The sequence below is a fragment of the Bombyx mandarina genome, chromosome 13 (genome assembly GCF_030267445.1).
Source record: "Bombyx mandarina strain Sakado chromosome 13, ASM3026744v2".
Taxonomy (NCBI): Eukaryota; Metazoa; Arthropoda; class Insecta; order Lepidoptera; family Bombycidae; genus Bombyx; species Bombyx mandarina.
This window is the reverse complement of record NC_143220.1, coordinates 5099120-5108049: the sequence shown is the minus strand read 5'-3', so window position 1 is coordinate 5108049 and position 8930 is coordinate 5099120. Positions and strand designations below refer to the sequence as shown.

Below are 8930 nucleotides of genomic sequence, written 5' to 3'. Positions count from 1 at the left end.
AAATATTCTGTCTCCTATAATAGCTACCGCCACGGGTGGGACAGCCGTTAACCATTGCATTTGGTATTTGAACTTCATGTCTCAAGGCGGGCAGCGGCGTTCACGTTGTAATGTCCATGGGCTCGAACTGTAACCTCAGACACACGATTTTGCTAAAAAAAAAACAAATAATTTTTTACTGGTGGTAGGACCTCTTGTGAGTCCGCGCGGGTAGGTACCACCGCCCTGCCTATTTTTGCCGTGAAGCAGTTAACGCATTTCGGTCTGAAGGGTGGGGCAGCCATTGTAACTATACTGAGATCTTAGAACTTATATCTCAAGGTGGGTAGCGCATTTACGTTGTAGATAAGCTCCAGTAACCACTTAACACCGGGTGGGCTGTGAGGTCATTCACCCATGTAAGCAATAAAAAAAAAAGTAAATCCAAAACGTGGCAAAAGTTTCCATTATGATTCAAATATCAGTACGCAACCTTCATTCTAGCGTATATTTGAATAGTCCTCTTATTCGAATATTGAGAGGACGACCTGGCGGCGAGATGGTCTTCCAATGCGCCTGGGATTCCCGGGGAAGGTCCGACATACGAAAGCTAAACGAGTTAGTTCGGTTTATTGAATATCAGGGATATGACGCGGTCCTAAGGGAATGCCGAAGGATCGAACAGTTTTCGCATACGCCGCATTCGAGTTACGAGACTTCGCACGACACAGGTAATGGATATTGAGGTAAATAAATCTTCAGTTGGTGTTTTCGGGGTTTGACGTTTGGCGCCAGCGGTTAATGGATTGCTTCCTTTTGTTTTAAACTACGCTATTGTCTGTCACTGTCAAGATAGATTACAAAAGACGTTAGAAGCTTTTCAAATTAAATTATATCGTAAACTGTGAAATATTCGAAACTGATAATATAAAATCACTAAATTAATTCGAGATTTTACTGAAGATATGTATGTTATGTACCTACGAAGAGAGGTCGTGGAAACTTAACTATTGTACCACGGGGCTTCAGTTAGAATTCCGGATGGAGACAAGTCTTTGGCATTCGAAATTAGGATAAGCTTCTTTATGTGTGGTCACATACGTTATTTAAGAAAAATTACTGTTGGCCCGAAAGACATTCCAGTTTCAGCAGGACAGGAAGGCCAGCACAGGCTCAGCCATGAGGGATATAATTTGCTAACAGCTGCCAAATCGCTTCCAGAGGAGATCTAACACATCAAGAGCAGCCGCATCGCGAATGAATCTAACATATGTTTTTATGTAAATATAATAAGTATGCTATATGTAAAATCAGTACATAATATTAAGTCGGTATCTGTAGAGCCACTTGTCGTGGAACGGTGGTCCAGTTGTATCAATGATCCCGGGGAGGTTTTCGACATCGACAAGACTAGTCTAGACCATTCGAGAATGTTGTAGTCTTATCAGGAATGTTCTGGAATATGGTAAAGACGAAATCACCATAAACGCGTGGCATAGACGACATGAAGGTAGATCAAAGTGAAGCGAAGACTGGATCACATAAAGAAAGCAAATTGTGAATGTGAATTTTAAATAATATTTAGGTGAGATTTTTATTATATCTGAAAACCAGCTAGTAACAATAATATCACAAAAATGTCTTATTGAATCACGCAAAAAACATTTGCACGGATTTGCATAAAACTTCGCACAAATAAAACCTGGACATATAGTGTACTTTTTATCATATGACCCGGATAATACCGGGTATGTACGCTCTAATAAATACGACAGTGAGCTCGTTGGTTCGTGATTTTACGTACCATCGGATCTGTAAATCGACTGGTAGTTTGTGAAGAGCACAGAATGACACAAGTAATTCTTTATCCTGCATCCTGGCAACGTGCTTAATTTTGTTCTTGATTAGAAAATAAACGCAGCTGAAACAGCAGGCACGTCTAAGACAGTATACATTCCGGCGTTGACATTAGAAACTTTACATATATAAGAAAGTGTTTTTTATTGGTGGTAGGATCTCTTGTGAGTGATAATAGATGGCCTTATAAATATTATCTTTGCGCGTATTGTTTTTGCCTAGAAGCAGTGTAAAAGTAAGTTTAAACCTCATTATCTCCATATTAACTATGGTAAGTTTAGGCCATTTTGTGCTGACAGCCTCATATATACTTATGAGTGTTTAAAAAACATAAACAGATTTATGGATATCAATTGTTTGGAATCCTCACTTACAAAGTAACCCATCTCACTATGTTATTAAAAAAAATTGTATTTAACTCCAAAAAGAAAAACTATCATCAAACTTTCCCATTAATTGATTTAAGTTAGTTAACTGTCAAATGGAAAAAAAAGTCAATCTAAGTACAATTAAAATACATTTATTTAGAGCCAAACCCATGTCCCATCATTTATGTAAATATTTTTATATAAAGTTAGGTATAAATAAACAAATTAAAATCAACGATTACAAAGCTGAAGTTATCGGCCCCCTGATCACGTAAAAATTTGCGACAGCCACAATTTTGCAGATGTTGTGCAGACGCGTCGCGACCGATCGCAAAACGTCAAATTATTTCGTATCACGTACCGCGATTGTTCGCTTACCGCTTACTGCAGTTTTCTGTCATACAACTAGCGCCAGTCGCAATCGGGTAGCAATAATTGGCACTAAAAAGCCACATTACTTTTTTTTTTGCTGAACAAACCGGCAAATGAATTTATAAAAGCGCGTTACATATAAACATTTCAAAATGTTTAAGTGGAATTCACGTTTGAAACGCCAAGTGAGAGCTGCTAATTCTGTTCTTTTCGATGAAGCGTTACTAAAAATAAGTGATCTAATAATAATTTTTGCTTTATTTTGAATAATAGCTATAAAAATGTAATTGTGTCGTGTCAAACACTGATAACATTTTTTTTTTGTAATCGTTTGATAATTTGTAAACAGATAGTTGTTTACGTTACGAACCTATTTTAAAAAAGAATGGATCAAAATTATAGCCTAATTTATTAATTTCATTATCAATTAAGTAAGTACATAAGCTCACAACCCATCTAGTGTTAAGTGGTATAGACCTCACAACGTGAATGCCGCCCCCACCTTTAGAAACGAGGTCTGAGTTTCAACTGTATACCAAAACGGCTGCCCCCATTCTTCAAATTGCAACGCATTACTGCTTCGCGGTAGAAATGGGCGGAATGGTGGTCTTGCGGGTTAATCAAACGTCCTACCACCAACGATTTCTTAAAGAATATTTGCTAATTTGATTTTAAATAAAAGATGAATGAATCCTTAATCATGGAAGTCTTCCATGTATTTATGTCAAATACGTGTTTCATTGGATTTATTGATATCTGCCTGCGGGATTCTAACACTGGTTCAGTCGCATCTTTATTAGAAAGTCGGCCGTCTCTACTACACCGCTTAGGCCACGACGATTTCAAATTAAATAGTAAATTCTAGAATAAATGATTTAGTTTTATGGTTTTATCAATAATAACGTGTACAACAGATCCATCTCACGCCGACATGAGGCCGACAACGCTAGAACAACCAGTCGATGATATTCTAGGCGAGATGCTGCTATTCTTTATCAAGTAATAGGTAGATAGTGGATTTGTTTGACTTGGCAAGAGTAGGCTTTGATTTGAATACCAGAAATATAGTGCACTCTTTCACAGCTTGAAGGGAAATAAAAGCTGTGCAGACTATTCAAAATAATGTTCACCCAGGTCATGGGCAATATGACGTGAATAGGAAACTGCATGTCAGACATTAACTTAATGTTCTATATTATTTTTAAACAAATGAATCTAATATTTTAAGACAATAAATAAATATTTATTTTTATAATTAGCCCAGTTTTTCGTCGACGAAGCCATCTTAAGAGAAGCTTCATTGCAAATATCAGGCCGATATTTAGTAAGTTATTTGTATTCAATAACCAGGTACTCTTTGCACTCACTCACTGCAGTAAGAATGTTAATCAATCATTATATTATCTAGACTATAGCGGACAACAAACAAGAGTAGACACATCGTGAGCTGTAGTTGTAGAAAGAGGAGAAAATGGAAACTAAGGCGAACCACTGGCTCATGCAGCTTTCATTTAAGCAGAGGCTGCTCGTACGCAGGCAGAGGCCGCGCATCTTCCAGCTGAGATATATAAAAAAATTCAAGGAATTGACCAACATCGGCAAAAACCTTGTTTAAAATAATAAGTTAAATTTTGTTTTAATTTTAGCTGAGTCCGTAATAGTTTATATTACCATAAAAACGAAATAGCGCTTGTTACAATAGTCAAGCAAATCCAAATATATGTTTTACTTTAGGCTGGTACTACAGTAAAATTTACGACACTAATGAGTATATTTTACGCTAATAAAACTACTCTCAACTTAGCATTTCAAAATAACTATTAATTTTTTTATTGCTAAGATGGGTGGACGAGCTTACTGCCCACCTGGTGTTAAGTGGTTACTGGAGCCCATAGCCATCTACAACGTAAATGCGCCACCCACCTTGAGATATAAGTTCTAAGGTCTCAGTATAGTTACAACGGCTGCTCTACCCTTCAAAACGAAACGCATTACTGCTTCACGGTAGAAATAGGCGGAGTGGTGGTCCCTACTCGTGCGGACTCACAAGTGGTCCTACCACCAGTAGAATACCAGTATTTAGCTTCATTGTAATATACACAATATTGTATTCACAGTATTTGGCATGTTCTGCTTCTAGTCTATAGGGTTATAGAGCTATCACCTTGCTATCATCCTACTTACCTCGGCCCCAAGTTCAGTTATGTTTCTTTGAAGTTATCGGCAGTCGATATTATATTTCAATTGTGGCTTCAATTTCATGCGGCAAGAAGTTGGACATGTATTACAAACAAACTACGATTTCCTAATTTAAGAATTATTATTCAAATAAAACAAAATTACACAAAAAAATTTATATCTAACGGCCGTCTGGTGTAGTGGTAAGTGACATGGTCGCTATTTTCCAGGGTTATGGATGTATATTAAATATATGTATGTGTATAATAAAAATCCTACATTTATTTCCGTTATCTGGTACCTGTAACACAAGTTCTTTACGAACTTATCACAGGACCAGTTAACGTGGCGTGATTGTTAGTAAATATTTATATTTATATTATTATTATTATCACAATGAACAAAAATCAGTGGTGGTTGATCCACATTTTGTCTAAATGATGAATTATGTTTTTCATTTTGTAAGTAATATTCATGTAAGTATCCAACAAAATCTAGAAGAATTATGAATTACTAGTCGATTTGTTATTCATTCTATTCTATTATTTAAAACAGCAGTATATACAATAATATATATAACAACACAACATACAAACGGGGTTAATATAAAGATAAAATGATACAGAACAAATTGAGCATGACAGATTAAAACATTGTCTTAATAAAACAACCTCACAATTTTGCTTTCAAATAGTTATGAATCCATCCTTTACTATAAACACAAAAATGTTAAGGAAATATGTATATTTCCACTAAGCACAATTAAAAAATTATAGGCAGAAATAATTAGGCTATTCTTGCCCTCTCAGTTCACATAATTAAGAACAGCAGTTTTAAAAATATCTACATAAAATTACTAGAATACAGAGGTTGGACTAAATTTAATGTCTGTTCTCCACAATCCAATTGAACCACCCTTGAATGTTGACATGGTGCTAAGTGCTGTGTTTCCTCTTCTCTCCCAAAAAATACAATGTTATGAATTTGATAAGAAACATCAATTTCAGCATCTTCGTCAGAGAGTTGGGGCACTGGAAACCCATGTGTGTTTGCCATGTTATGCAATACAAGCTAACAATTATGGTATTGGCCATCATATGATGATCATAATGCAGTACTTATGTACCAACAAGCATCTCCAACTGGCTTTCAATACTCACAATGGTCAACAGTGTTCCTGGTATGACAATAAACATTACTATAGTACTATATATTAACGGCCTTCCCAGTTTTAAATATACTTTTAGATTGAGTATTAATTTGTAGTCAGGTTACTGAGACAGAGCTCATGATGTTTTACTTGCCTAAAAACCAAACTTTTTCACTATTATGGTGCAGGTCCTGCATAGGCATATTCAGTTGTGTTAAGCCAGACAAATGTATCATGAAATGTTGCATCAATACTTAAAATGTTAAGATCACTATCACAGATCTGAAAAATGTAATTCTTTAGATAAGTACTATCAAATGTTTGTTATTGTGAATGATAGGCTTCAGCAAAATACTTACTATTTGCACATTCTTGAAATGATAATGCTTGCGGTTCTAAAACCTTTCTTCATATACAGAAGATCTGATAAGTGCAAATGAGTGCCATCTATACACCCCGAAACCCCAGAAAAGCCAAATTTATTGTAAAACCTATAATGAAAAGAAATTTATTTACTATTATATTATGTTTTCAATCACAAAATTATTATTGTTCAAATATCTATGTACTATAAAAATAAGACAAAATTTGAATTAAAAAAAAATTATGTAGGAAAGATTAATGGTGGCCTGAAGGCCTTTCCAGTTTCACCAGGACTTGACATTTCTTAGAACTCTGTTTAAAATATAGCTAAGTATATATAGCAAAATATAGCTATAGTTATAAAGCTTCAAGAATATAACTGATCTATATGATTGACTCGTGGAAATTGTAAAATCAGTAGAACTCTTGTGCTCTATACTATAAGATAATTATTTAACTTACCCATTTATAATAACTTGTGACCCATTGTACTGTTTGCAGAAACTTTAAATGTTTCAATAAAACTGGAAGATTGTTTAATGCCATAGCCACTTCCCTAATGGCATTGGATTTACTTGAAGTTTAACTCAAAATGCAAAAAGCTCATTCCCACAGGTTTCTAGTATGAATAGATTAAGGCGTCAGGCTTGATCACGAAGATAGCGTCGCAAACGCACTGATTCGTATGTATCCGACCTAATTTCCTTAGACTCCAAAGCCCCATTTATTATTTGAGCTTTGTCCATAGTACATACCTAGAAGAAATTTTAATTTGTAAAAAATAAACTTTATAACCTCAACATTAGTAATGTACTTAAATTGCCCAGCGTGGTATTTAATGTTAATACTATGGAAAACACAAACACAAATAAAGATCTAAACCAATTACACTTACCTAAATCAAGTTAATTAATTTAATTTCACAAATTTTACACTTGCAGATAGTTAGCAACAATTCAGCACCAGATACAAAAGGTGTCGCAAATTTGACAAACGAAATTGCTAAATATCTGCTGTTGTGTGGCAGACAAAAGCATCCGTAATACCGACTTTAAGCCAGTTCATAGATTATACACTTAATATATTAGAGAAGCCAGTTGTTGTTAGTTGTATGGAAAAGAATGCACTAAAGTTTCACAAATCGCTCTGCAGAGGCAGCACTAGTGATGGTTCGCGATCTGCTTTTTTGTTGTAAGTCCGTAATACGAAATGGACAGTTGACAGCAATATTTGCACAATATTTGTCTTCTGCTAATTGTCTGCGAAATACGTGATACAGCTGCGGCTTCGCTCAACATATTGCGTTCGTACAATTGTAAATAATCAATGTATAAATAAGCTACCCAATATATCAGAACTAAACGGAAACTTTGCAAAACAATAACAATAGTCATATTTCATTTCATTTTCTCGTATCGGTACCAAGTCGGTTCTGTTCTGTGTTGCTGTAACATCGAACTTTGTTACGGAATTTCAACAATTGAACGGGAATTTTGATGTTTCGTTTATCAAAATATCGACTGTAATATTTATTGTTGTTTTTAGATTGGACATGTTCTTGTGTTGTTTTTGAATTTCATTGGTACTAATAAATGTTTGTATCCGAACGTATGTAGAGTTTGTGTTTTTTTGTTGTTGACTATGATTAAAAGTCAAAAAAAGTCACCTATATTGTTCTAAACAAGCGAATGTACCACCACGTATAAGTTACATTGTACTTTTTTTTTTATTGCTTAGATGGGTGGACGAGCTCACAGCCCACCTGGTGTTAAGTGGTTACTGGAGCCCATAGACATCTACAACGTAAATACGCCACCCTTGAGATATAAGTTCTAAGGTCTCAAGTATAGTTACAACGGCTGCCCCGCCCTTCAAACCGAAACGCACTACTGCTGCAGTAAATATCGTTTTAATTAACAGATGAGTAAGCCGAGAAAAATATTAAACAAATAATTTATTCGAGAAAATTCCGCACACAGCAACACCCTCTACAATACTTTACGAATTGTTTGCCTTCAAAACATTTGTATTACTTACGAACTCGCACACTCGGGTGATAAAGACAAATTAAATGTATAATTATTTCAATGATCCGTAGCCCAGACACGTGTTTACAAGTAAAACACAAAACTAACTTTAACTTTAACTAACTTTAACTCAATTTAAAAGAAAATTATATTTACGGCTAATAGATAAGGCTTATTGTAGTGTGCAAGAATTTTTAAATGATAAGTGTTGTACATAATAAAACATTAGAATAAGAAGTGATAAAATGTAAAAATAGGTAGATTTAATAAATTTTGTGTTAGAATTAATATAAAAATAAGTTAAATTTTCGCATGCCTAAACAGGCGAAATATATGAAACTATGTCCTATATCCACAATATCTTGTAAACTATATTTCTGGCGAATAAAGATTTACTTCTTCTTCTTCTAATATATTACTACGAAGTTACTACTACTGTTGGCGATTTGAAAATTTATTATGGGCGCTGTGTCAGCAGTTTCACACGAATGTAACGCATTTCAAAATGAGTTTTTAATAGTTTTATCATTGAATGGACGAATCTTAGTGGCAACGACTGTAAAGCTTTTTGGATTTTAATATTTTTTAAAAAATCGTTCATTGAAATATTTGATTACCAAACAAGATTTTTTCTTC

General features: G+C 34.7%; 1 long non-coding RNA gene across 1 annotated transcript; it reads right to left on the bottom strand.

The window, feature by feature from the left end:
* Positions 1-4877: 4877 nt before the first annotated feature.
* LOC149501599 (uncharacterized) lies at positions 4878-7910 on the bottom strand. The gene is made up of 3 exons (XR_016324106.1): positions 7163-7910; positions 6730-7022; positions 4878-6395 (listed from the first exon to the last, which is right to left on the bottom strand). It is a non-coding gene; the product is annotated as an uncharacterized LOC149501599 (long non-coding RNA).
* Between the last annotated feature and the right edge of the window lie 1020 nt (positions 7911-8930).